The sequence below is a fragment of the Gavialis gangeticus genome, unplaced genomic scaffold (genome assembly GCF_001723915.1).
Source record: "Gavialis gangeticus isolate Ggan-Ray unplaced genomic scaffold, GavGan_comp1, whole genome shotgun sequence".
Taxonomy (NCBI): domain Eukaryota; kingdom Metazoa; phylum Chordata; order Crocodylia; family Gavialidae; genus Gavialis; species Gavialis gangeticus.
The window spans coordinates 26998748-27010600 of record NW_017729022.1 but is presented as its reverse complement, the minus strand read 5'-3'; the positions used below and the strand labels follow the sequence as shown (position 1 = coordinate 27010600).

Below are 11853 nucleotides of genomic sequence, written 5' to 3'. Positions count from 1 at the left end.
TTTTTTGGGGGGGGGGGGGGGGGGGCTAAGATGATGCTCCAGAGTGGCACAGCTGAAGCACAGTGGAGCAGAGCCTATGGAAGGGTGGGGGAAGATGTAGGCTGCCCTCCACCCCGAGAGCCCTGCGCCAGCTGCGTGGCCATGGCAAGGCACCCCCTGCCCACCCGGCAGCAGCAAGGGGCGCAACTCTACACCACTGCCTCTGAAGCTGCTGGGCAGGCAGGTGGCACAGCTGGTGCAGGACTCCTGGAGGGATGGCAGCAGGGAAGGGAGCTCCAAGCCCACAGCAGGCAGCCCACATCGACCTCCCCCACACAAATCTGGGGGGCACATGCCCCTCCATGCCACCCTCCCTGGAGTGCACATAGCAGCAGGGAGCTGGCCCTCCTCTCACCCCCTGTATGAGCTTCCTGTGGCTCTGTCCCACTCTGCACCATGGCCCCAGCCCCTATGCACTGCCCTGGCTGGGCAGTGCCCCCAGGACCATCCCCTGCCCCACTCCCTCCCCTAACATAGAAGCCTCAATCTGCACCCCCCATAGACTTACCAAAAGGCAGCTGGAGAAGCTGCTTTCCACTGCCATCTGGGGGTGTATTCCTGGCCACGTGCATGTGTGCACATGCACTCATGCATGAATGGTGCCTGCCCCAGTGGCTGGGAGGGCACGGTGGTGGCAGGAGCATGGCAGTGGGAGCAGCAGGAGCACGTGGGGGAGTTCCTGCAGATGCTGCCAGCACTGTCAGCACCAGGGGGAGGGACAAGTGCCAGCTAAGGGTCAGTGACCACACGCAGCCACCGCAGGAGCATCAGCGGCGGTCAGTGGGTATTGCGGACTGCCTGTAGATTCCACCGGCGGTGTCGGTGGCAGGGTGGCAAGTGGTGACCACCTGCAGGTGCTGCCAACAGTGTCAGTGGTGTCTTTTTGTAGGAGGTGCACCACCACACAGGGGGTGCACGTGCACCCCCTACGCATCGCCCCTGCACTCATGTATGTGGCACCCCTTGCGTCTTGCTCCCCACAGCCCCTGGCAGGCTGGAACTCTGCCAGTCTGCAAGAGGAAACCCACCATTTCCTGTATTTTTTCTTCAGTGAAAGGAAAACCCAGGTTCCTGCACAGTACTGGGAATCCAGAACAAATGCTGTCCCAGAGTCATGCAGCCCAGGCCTGAGACTTGGTGTTCCCATTTTGGGACTCTCTCACCCAGTTAGGGACAGTTATTCACCCGAACCTCTTCCCAAGCATACTCAGCCCCTATGGTTATACAGTCATCAGTGGAGCTGTATGTATGGTAACACAATAGTATGAGAAATCCCAGAAACTGCCACAGTAAATAATATCTGAGAGACTTCTTATATTTTTGTAGTCACAAAAAAGCAAGCACTTACACTCAGCATGCTGGGTATTATTATACTTAGAATGAATAAGAATTTTAATCAAGAGATTTTAGAGGAGACGGGTGCAGACATTCAAAAAGCCCAAGGTGGAATCAATCTAAGGGTGCAGACAGAAGTGACAATTTTTGCCCCATCTGGCCACAGAAAGTGGTGTATAGCTGTGACCAAACACAAGTGCACAGCTGGAAACCACTTCAAAAAATGGCCAATTAGGTGAAAATCTGAACCCTTATTGCAGGAGGGTTCAAATGAAGACATGTCAAAACATAGTATCTTCTGTAACTTGTGTCTGCACTGCCTGCCAGCCTGTTGCTGTTTTCAGAATGTGAGGGGGAAAGGGAGCTTGGTCTGGGTTTTTTTCAGGCCCAATGGAGAGTGAGATGAGTGTATTGGAGCCCCTCCGAAGTGGGGGATGTCTAGTTCACCCACCCCACCCTCAAGCACTGGCTGGAGAACCCCTAGAATGAGCTTCCTCTGCTCCTTTCCCCCACTCCCATTCTGATGTGACGTGCTGGCTGGCAGTGACCTGGCCCAGGGGTTTTGAAAGGGCAAAAGATGATTGGAGGACTTGGGATTCCCTTTCCTCACCAATCTGGAAATGATTTCGCCCAGGGGTTTTGAAGGGGTAAAAGATGATTGGAGGACTTAGGATTCCCTTTCTGCACCAATAGGCCCCAGAGATTCACCCCCCCTCCTGTGTCCCCTGATTGGCCCCTTGCGTCACCTGGAGGGGGATAAAAGGGGCAGTGTGGGCTGATTTAGGAGAGACCAGTGAGGGACAACAAGGAAGGAGCTTCACAGAGCTGAGCCAGCCAGGTAGGAGCAGTGCCCTGGAAGAGCCTGAAAGAGCAGGACCTGGATGCAGCAGTGGGACCCTCAGCAGCATGGCATGCAGCCAGCAGGAGAGGCTCCCTGCTGGGCTCCAGGATCCCCTATGAGAGGCTGCAGCCAGCAGGAGAGGCTCCCCTCCACTCCAGCAAGGATCCGAGCAGTGACCTGAGAGGCTCCCAGCTCTGCTTCCAGCTCCTCCAATCAGAGGCCAGGCAGCTTGACATGAGGCCGGGGCTCCAGGAAGGTCAAGACCCCTAGCAGGCTGGAGCAACGTCACCAGTAGTGGCTGTGTGACAGTGTTCCTGCCTACTGCATGGGAGAGCTGGGTTTAAGTCCCAGCTGAGGTGACTTGGGGTGAGTGAGCTAACAAGAAGCAAATCTTCTTGCCATGGAAAGGGGCCATTGTGTTTTCCCCCTTTTCTCCCCCTCCAGGTACCAAGGCCCTATGTTTCCTTGTCATTTTGCACCTTTTTTTATATTTCACCAACCCATATTGTTTGTTCTGCTGTTTGTGTTTTATATTTTGTTAACCCTGTTTTTTTTGTCCATGATTGTAAGTGTCTAACCTTTGTTGAATCCTGTCCCCTTGGGGCATTGTAGTGTTCACTATACCCTCTGATTTATGCCTGTTATGTTCCCAGTATTAAAAGGTATATGGTTAAGTCCCCATTGGTGGTCTGGCTCTGCTCTATAGCGGGAGGAGAGTCCCTACACCTCCCACAGTGCTTGTGCACCTGCTTTGATCCTTTCAATTGGAGAGGGGGTACCTCTTGGAGTACCGCCCGGGTTACATTGAAAATAGGGACAGGCTAGGAGGGAGAAGGGGCCATTGCTAGGGGAAACTGGCTGCAGGCTGCAGTCAGCAGCTATACTCCTCTCCTTCCTGGACCCAGCAGTGAACTTCTGTTTGGTTCAGGGGATCCTTGTAAATCAGAACGCTTCCTGAAAAGTGTTCTCAGTTACAGCAGGGAGCTGCACTTCTGCCTGCATCCTAAGCTACATGCTTTTCTGTAAGCAGAGTCATTTAGATTGGTAGAGAACAAAACACATTTGCCCTTTGGTGGTGTGGTGGGCAAATCTGAGACAGGGTTTTGCCATTTGTAAACTAGTCTGTGCGCGCCAAACTTCTGTTCTGTTATGAGTATAGCCTGGTTTCTAGTCGTTTTATACCAGTAAAAGTGTAATGTATGTGCCTGGCCAAAGTGAGACTGTTAAAATAGCAAATGTGAAACAATAATACTGCATATTTCACATACTCCACCCTGTTGCTGTGTCCTTCAGGAATATAATATGTAGAAAAATTATTTTTGGTCTTTATTTGGCAACTTACTCTTGATAAAATAAAAAAGTAATTATGTGCAATGCTGAAGTTATAAATATCTTAGGCAAAGTTTTTCCTACCTGTTCTGTCCCCATGTCACATGCATTTGAATTAATGTTCCATAGAAATAAGGTTACAGTTTTGAAATAGTCTATATGATCTTTTGATCATAACCCAGGTAAGGTTGTAGTGTTATTGTAGCCTTGATGGTCCAAGGAATAAATGAGAAGCAAGATATACTTGGTAAAACCTGTTATTGAGCCAGCTGTATAGTTAGAAGAGATACTAGGCAAACATTTGGGCAAAGTGTCCTTCTTCAGGTCTAGAAAAGATGCAGAAGCAGCCAAAGTTAAATACCAGCTAAAGCAATGACTTATAAAAATAAAAACAATCATTTAAAGAAGGAAAAGAGAGGAGTACACCTGTGGAGCAAAGAGCAGTTATTAGAAGTAGCTACAAACCAAGTAAAAGGCAGGCAAAATAGTAGTAGTTTATTTACAGTGTTCACTAAAACAATAAAATAGAATGAATACAAATGATATATAACAACATAATTTATCTTTTTTTTTTTTTTTGCTAAAAGCATACAATAAGGCTATAGAGTCTACCAGTTTAAACACAAGTATACATTCTACCAGCTAGATTATAAATAGGTGAAATAGATAAACCTAATTATGTAGAAGAATAAAACCGTTTGAAAGGGTCATTTATAATTTGTGGAATACAAAGAGATTACCAGAAAAAAAGAGGTAAATTGTAATGTGACATAAAAAAAATTGTCTGTATTTAATCTATGGTTTTAATGGCCAGTAAAATTATGAATTTTTCTTCTCATGCCTATCTTCTAAAGGTATTGTGTAGGTTTCCTTTGACCACAAGGCCTGTAGGGTCAGAAATGGAGTAGCTGTTCTGTCCTCCTACTAGTGATTGAATGTTTCTTTCTTTAAATGCTAGGAAGAAAGTGCCCCCGTGGTTTTTTTTTATTAGTGTTGACTTTCTTAACTGCAGCTTACAGTCTTTTTCCATTATTCTAGGTTTTGGAGAGTTTACTATACAGCTTGTTGTATCAGCAGCAAAGTCAGTTAAATTTAATAACTTAATAAATTTAATGGTCACTGGTGTCTTTCAGTGAAATGTGGTATTTGCATTTCAGAGAGACAGCAAAAGGAAAAATCTTGGCAGAAGATTAATCTTCTCTGTTTCTCCCTTGCAAATTTAATGACACAATAAAGCACAACAGACATGTTTCAAATTCTACCCAGAAGAAGCAACCATGTACTGCATCTTAGCCTGTGTCTCAACATTGTTTTCTCATATCTCTAGCCACACCGGTCAATAACTGAAACCCTCATCTTTATTCAGGATTTGTTTTTTGTCAACTAATTCTGCCACTGAAAGCTGAAGACATTTCTTAATGTTGTATTAGCCCATGGTTTTAGCAGCCCTACAATAGATACAAAGTCAGATGCATCATTACAACCTGCAACTGCTTTTACAGCCCCGGTGTGAAATGTTCAGTTAAAAAAGTACTTTATATGTTTATATCAGAACTCTGACTCTTACCAAACCCTCCACCTCTGTTTACACTGGCATTTTTGGGCAAGGAAAGGTGTTATCATCATAGCTAAAAGCTTATGCTTGACACTATACAGACAATGCAGTAAAAAGTAGTCCTTGTTCTAAAGAAGTTAGTCTGAATAGCGTGAAGTTTTAATACCCACCTGACATGTGTTGATTACATACAAGCCCCTGATTCTGATCAAGCCTTCTACAAATTATTTAATACCATCTTTCCCATGGGCATGTAGTGCACTATGTGTAAAAGGTGGCTGCCTTCTGTCCCCACTTCAATCCTGAGATACAGTGGCTCCCCCACTTGCCCACATGAGTTGGATGGAGACAGCCAGCTACTTGAGTTCAATGGAGGATCCATGGTACTTTGGTTTCATTATGTTTGTGGGACTCAGAGAAATTTAATCATTACCCTACAGGAGGTAGCTTTGCTTCACTTGCTCCGCAGCCAAGCGCACACACCAAATGTCTGAACTTGAGGTTCCTTTTTGCTAAGTGGGATTATTACTGCAAAAACACATCAGCAGCAGAGTAAAACTAACCTGTCTCACAATGGTCTACCAATTATTTCCCTGTTGTTGCAGTGACCGGATACTGGCAGTGCCCTTATCTCCCCTGCTTTGACTTATGGCTAGGGGTCTACTGAACTCAAGCCAGCTGCTGGCCAATATAGTGGGAAGATTCATAGATTCATAAATATTAGGGGCTGGAAGGGACCTCACAAAATCATCGAGTCCAGCCCCCTGCCTTAGGCAGGAAGTCCCCAGGGGTCAAATGATCCCAGCAAGATAATCAGCTAAACATGTTTTCAAAGAGTCCAGAGTAGATGCTTGCACCACCTCTGGGGGGAGTCTGTTCCAGACCCTGGACACTCAGACTGTAAAGAGGTTTTTACTTGTGTCCAGTCTAAATCATCCTTCCAGAAGTTTGTGGCCATTAGACCTTCTTATCCCTAGGGGAGCCCTGGTGAACAACTGTTCTCCCAGATCCTGGTGCACCCCCTTATATACCTATAAGTGGCTGCCACCAAGTCTCCCCTGAGCCTTCTCTTCTCCAGGATGAAGAGTTCCATGTCCCTTAGTCTCTCCTCGTAAGGCTTGCACTCTTGGCCTTTGATCCTAAAATGCCCAGGCTGGGAGCCAATTTTGCAGGCTGAGCATGGTGCACTCCCCCCCCATGCCTCTGATTGGCTGAGGGGCCACAGTGGTCCTGCCCTTCACCACTGATTGACTGTGAGAGATGTCCATCATGCAGCCCTGTGCTTTGTTGCCAATTGGTAGAGAGGGGCAGGGCCATATGACAGAAAGTACTTGCAGCAACTCAGCAGTGAGGGTAAGGGCACAAGCCCCTCTTCCCCTTCCTCCCCCAATGGGCTGTGACACCGGGCCACAGTAACCACAAGGACTGCTGGGTCCCCAGAGGGAGCCAGTATTTTATTTGGAGTAAGTTTTTTTTTTCAGGGAGTCTGCCAAAAGAGCAGAGCCAGTGCTTTTTCACAGAGCCTGCCCAAAATTGCAGTTTCTGCAAAAATTGCAAAATCACAATTTCAGTAGGTCCCTACTTATGGCATGGTGTAGGGTCTTGGCTGGTGTTTTGGGCATTGTGCCTTGTAATGAAACGTGAGAGTTTGAAGTTGCAGTTTTGTAGCTTCTTTGGGTTAGTGAAATCCTACCAGTGCAGGGGACTAGACTCAATGGTCCACGAGGCCACTTCTAGTCCTGTTTTCCTATATGAACATTGCAATATAATGTCACAGAAGAAAAGATATATCCAAATGCAGTATCTTTCTAAATGGGTTTCAATTCACACAGGATCTCTGCTTCCTTTGCCTGGCACAAAACATAGCATTGATCCCCAAAGCTGAAGTCAGGCTTTCCTGAATGGAAGAGCATAATTCCAAATGTGGTCGCCAGTAGCTGGGAAATGGTATAACCAGCTGGATTGGAGAACACACTCAGTCACCAACCTTTTTTTAGCAAGTGTCCTACAGAAGCTGTGGCTACAAATGAAATGTCTTTACCTCAGGAAAGGAGGAACTCCAGGGAAGAGGAGTAGTAAGTTCACTTGCTGACCTTGGGATGAATTCTCTCCGAATACGGGGAACTGCAGTGGTAGAGGGCAATGCATTTTACACCTCTTGATGGAATCGTAAGCGGATCTGTCTGTGGAATCTTTTTCTATCATTTCTGAGTCTTGTGTCTTCTGAAAAATAGCTTAGAACTAGCTTAGTCTTGGCTGTTTTTCCTCATTATTTAAGAATATTGGAGGGCACCTTGTAAAAACACCCCATACTACCTGTCCATTATCCATTGTCTCAGTGGTGTCAGTTACTGCTCAAAGGCTGTTCTCAAGCAAAGATTAATTAGTTTTGGTCTGAGTGGGTGCATCTACATGAGACACTAACCACGCAGTAGACTAATTCTACTGTGCATTAGTGCAGCAAGTAAAAACCATGCTAATGCAATAATGTCCAGTAGAATTAATCTACTGCACATTAGCATCATCTAAAAAAGGTGCATCAGTGCTACTATGCAGTAATACCAATTACAGCACGTTACATTAGTACCTGTTATTATAGCTGTAATAAAAGGTACTAACCTAATGTGCCATAATTACGACACATTAATAAATGCAGAGATGTGCCCACTGAGTATTATAAACAGTACTATTAAAACACCTCAACTGATAGGAGTTTTCTTATGAAAGGCAGTTGCTACAATAGGAAGAAGCAGCATGTTTTTCTGGGCCAAACCATTTACTGTTAAAAAGGTTTGTCATGTTTGACCAGAGCCCACTGCCTCATCCCAAAACACACCCACAACAGGGACTAATGGCCTTGCCTGTTTTGATATCTAAAAGTCTTCCATCAGCTATTGTGAAAGAGGAAAAAGCAGATGACTACAAATTATTTCCTTCGGAGGCAAGTTGTAATTAACCAAATGTGCTCCTCTATTGGTGGGTGCATAATGATGACACTGAGGGAAGGGCGGAAAAAGCTCTCATCAGAAAAATACCTTTTTCAATTGGGCTGAACAATATTGTCATTTTTCTCTCTCTCTGCTATATTCAATTAATTTGATCCACTGATCCACTGATTTTATACAAAATGCTAAAGAAAATGGAGCATCCTCCTGTTCTCTCTCTCTTTTTTATCACATGTAACATCTTCCCAGAAATACCATGATTCACGAAAGACAGAATTTATCTGATGGAGGCAGGGAGAGTTGTGCCCAGATGCCCTGATTCTGCAGACATACCCTCAGGCTTAAATGTACTACCACATATAGTGTCTTTGAAACTACTTTGGAATTACTTTGTGGCAGTAACATTAATAATGCATGTAAGTCTATGCAGGACTGAGACCAGGCTGATCATGGTTTCTGAGTCACAAAGGAAAACACTCATCCCTTATTTACTCCATTTTGGAGACAAAGGAAAGAAAATAGATGGTTTGAGGCCATCCGAACCTTTGCAGACTCCCCATTCAAATTAAAGGGGTCCTGTGGAAGGCAAGTACCATTATAATTATAGACTAGAAAAGAGCAAGATCAGCAGCTGCTGCTTCTGCTTGCGTTTGTTCCCTGCCGTAACTGACAGCCGGGAGGACTTGGCAAAAACAGACTTCCAGAAGTGGAAAGACATTTAACCCCTGTGCTTGTCAGTCCACTTCGCGGGGCTCAGTAGAAGCAATTCCCTGACAGCCTGTACACCTAAGGTGAAGAAGAGAGAAAAGCAGTCATTTCAGACCTGAAGGATACTTCACTGGGGACACTTGAAAAAGAGAAAGGGTCCAGGATTTTCCTTGGAGTTTGAGCAACCAAGGCAGAAGAGCAGGTTAGCGTATACTGAATGTGCTTAATGCATTTTTATATTGGACTTGATTTGAACCTCTGTCTACCTCTCTAATGTACCAGGCAGAAGTAAACAAAATGATACAAATGTAATTGTTAATTCTGCACATCAGCATTATTTGTATAGACTGTAATGTGTATGGAACAGTGAATTAGGAAACTGCTTGCCATGATTTTCTGCAGTTGTTTCTTTTATAATTCTAATGCATCCAGCCTTGCTCAGACAAAATTCCCATTTACTACTGGGTTCAATATTAATATAAAAACAATAACCTGTGCTTTTAAGTACTTGTGCCAAAGGGTTTCTGGTTACGTTAGAAGAGTAAAATAATACCTAGTACACTGTAGTAGGTCACGGAGTCTAACTAAAGTCTGAGAGCAAACATACTGAAGGGAAGGATACTCTGGGCATTCTAGATACTAACTAAATTCTATATCAATGTAAACTAGGACAAGTGGTGTAGTGTCAATGAAGTGGAGCTCAGTTACACTAGCAGAAAATTCAGCCTTATACCTGCTAATGAAATTAATAGTAATACAAAACTTAGTAATACCTTTTGTAACACTAATCACTCTAGTCTCCTTATGCCTAGTTTCTACAAAGCATGCCACAAACCATGAAATATGCATTTTATACTATACTTTCCCACTGCTCTATATTGTATTTTATATAAAAAGCTATAACTGGAGACTGTAAGCATGTTTGCAGAGCTAAACACAAGAGTAACACTAAATCTGTGCTCACTGTGTTGTGAAACATAATCACATATTGTGGGACCATTAGATCAGCTAGTCTGACCTTCTGTAAATCGCAGGGCATTGACTCTCATCCAGAAACCCCTTTAGGAGCCTAACAATATTAAAAAGACTGAAGCAATTCAATCCTTAGGAAACGAAATTGGTTTGAGCCACAAGCAAAAAACAGGATAAACTAAAGTATAAAAGCCCAAGGCCCCAGCAACAACAAGGAACTAATTAAGCGAGTTGTGCCCAGATGGTCCCAGCCCAAGAATGACACCTAGTGCCATGTTGGAAGGCAAAAGAACCCAAGGTCACTGACAGTCTAAACAAAAGAAACATTTCCTTCCTACTCCTGTATCAGTTCAATGCTGAGAATGTGGGCAGCACACACCACAAAGTATTTAGAACAAGGATTCCCCTGTACCCTGCGAAGTACCAGTTGTCCTCATCCAGGGCCCTACCTCCAACAGTGGTCAGTTTCTGAATCAAGCAGACTTCAGAGGAAAATAGGGGAAAAAAATGCATCTGCTTAATAGTCCACTGGGGTAACAATCTTTCCTGATTCCCTCAGGCATCTTGAAGCATGCTATTTGATTATAGTTATAATTTTACTACAGAGCTGTAAATGTCGTAAGCATTAGGGCTGTGCAAGCCTTTGGACTCGGAGAAGCTTTGGACACTTCGGCATCTGAAGCAGCATGTCCGGATCAAAGTGCTGGCTTTGTTAGGCTTTCTGAAGTGGTTTGGAGCTTCCAAACGGCTTTGGAAAAGCTTTGGAGCCACCTCGGAGATCCGGCCATAGGGTATAATGGGGAATCAATTAAATAGCTATAACTTTGTTGGTTTTCTCTGCTTTGGATGAAACTGGCAGGGGTGGTAGCCCCTGGTGAGGCCACAAGGCCTGCCAAGTTTCAAGAATATCAGTGCAGGGGTTTGGGGGGAACTGCACCTCATGCTGCTGACAGGCAAAACTCGTGACATGGGTGACACTGTGTGTGTGAAGGCACAGCGGGCTGAAAACTGCAGGGGCGGTGACCCCTGATGAGGCCACAAAGCCTGCCAGCTGTCAAGGAGATAGGTGCAGGAGGAGTCTGGCTTCTGGGGCCGTGCACTTCTGGCTGCTGACAGGCAAAAACTCATGACATGTGACACTGTGTGTGTTAAGATGCAGTAGGGTGAAAGCTGTAGGGATGGTAGCCCCTGCTGTGGCCACGAAGCCTGCCAGCTGTGGAGGAGGTAGGTGCAGGGGTATGAGTTCTGTGGCCCTGCACATCTAGCTGCTGACAGGCAAAACTCGTGACATGGGTGCTTGTGCAACTGTCTGTCTTGGGGCAGTTGATTGTCTGTATTGATTATTTCCTCTCCTTAGTCTGTGGTTTTACAGGTGTTAATCATTGCTAACTGGCTACATTAGCTAGCTTTTGTGTACTGAGCTGGTCCCTGAGTGAATCATGATTGATTGGTAACTGGTAACACAGTAGCTTAGCAGCCAGGCCTGCAGCAGTGTCTCTCTGCCCCCACCCACCTCCGCCCACCCCAAGACAGACACAGTTGCACAAGCACTCACGTCACAAGTTTTGCCTATCAGCAGCTAGAGGTACAGAGCCCCAGAACCCAGAAGCCCTGCACCTATCTCCTCAACAGCTGGCAGGCTTTGTGGCCGCAGCAGGGGCTACCATCCCTGCAGCTTTCACCCTGCTGCACCTTAACACATACAGTGACATACATCATGAGTTTTGCTTATCTACAGCTTGAGGTGCAGTTCCTCCAAACCCCTGCACTTATCTCCTTGAAACTTGGCAGGCTTCATGGCCTGAGCAGGGACCACCACACCTGCAGTTTTCAGCCCACTGCGCCTTAACACACACAGGGGCATCTATGTCACAAGTTTTGCCTGTCAGCAGCTTGAGGTACAGCTCCCCCCAAACCCCTGCACCCATCTTCTTGAAACTTGGCAGGCTTTGTGGCCTCACCAAGGGCTACCACTCCTGCCAGGTTCATCCAAATCAGACAAAAAACAACAAAGTTATAGATATTTAATTGATTCCCCCTTATACTCTATGGCGGGATCTCCGAGGCAGCTCTGAAGCTTTGGAGCTGCTTCGGCCAGATCAAAGTGGGTACCCAGTCCAGAGTTCTGG

At 45.6% G+C, this 11853-nt stretch overlaps 1 protein-coding gene across 1 annotated transcript in view; it reads left to right on the top strand.

The window, feature by feature from the left end:
* Nucleotides 1-8705: 8705 nt before the first annotated feature.
* BEST3 (bestrophin 3) overlaps nt 8706-11853 on the top strand; it is a 48907-nt gene continuing 45759 nt past the window's right edge. Inside the window, exon 1 of the mRNA XM_019514718.1 lies at nt 8706-8954. The gene's annotated coding sequence lies outside the window, so the exon portion shown is untranslated. The remainder of the gene's footprint in view (nt 8955-11853) is intronic.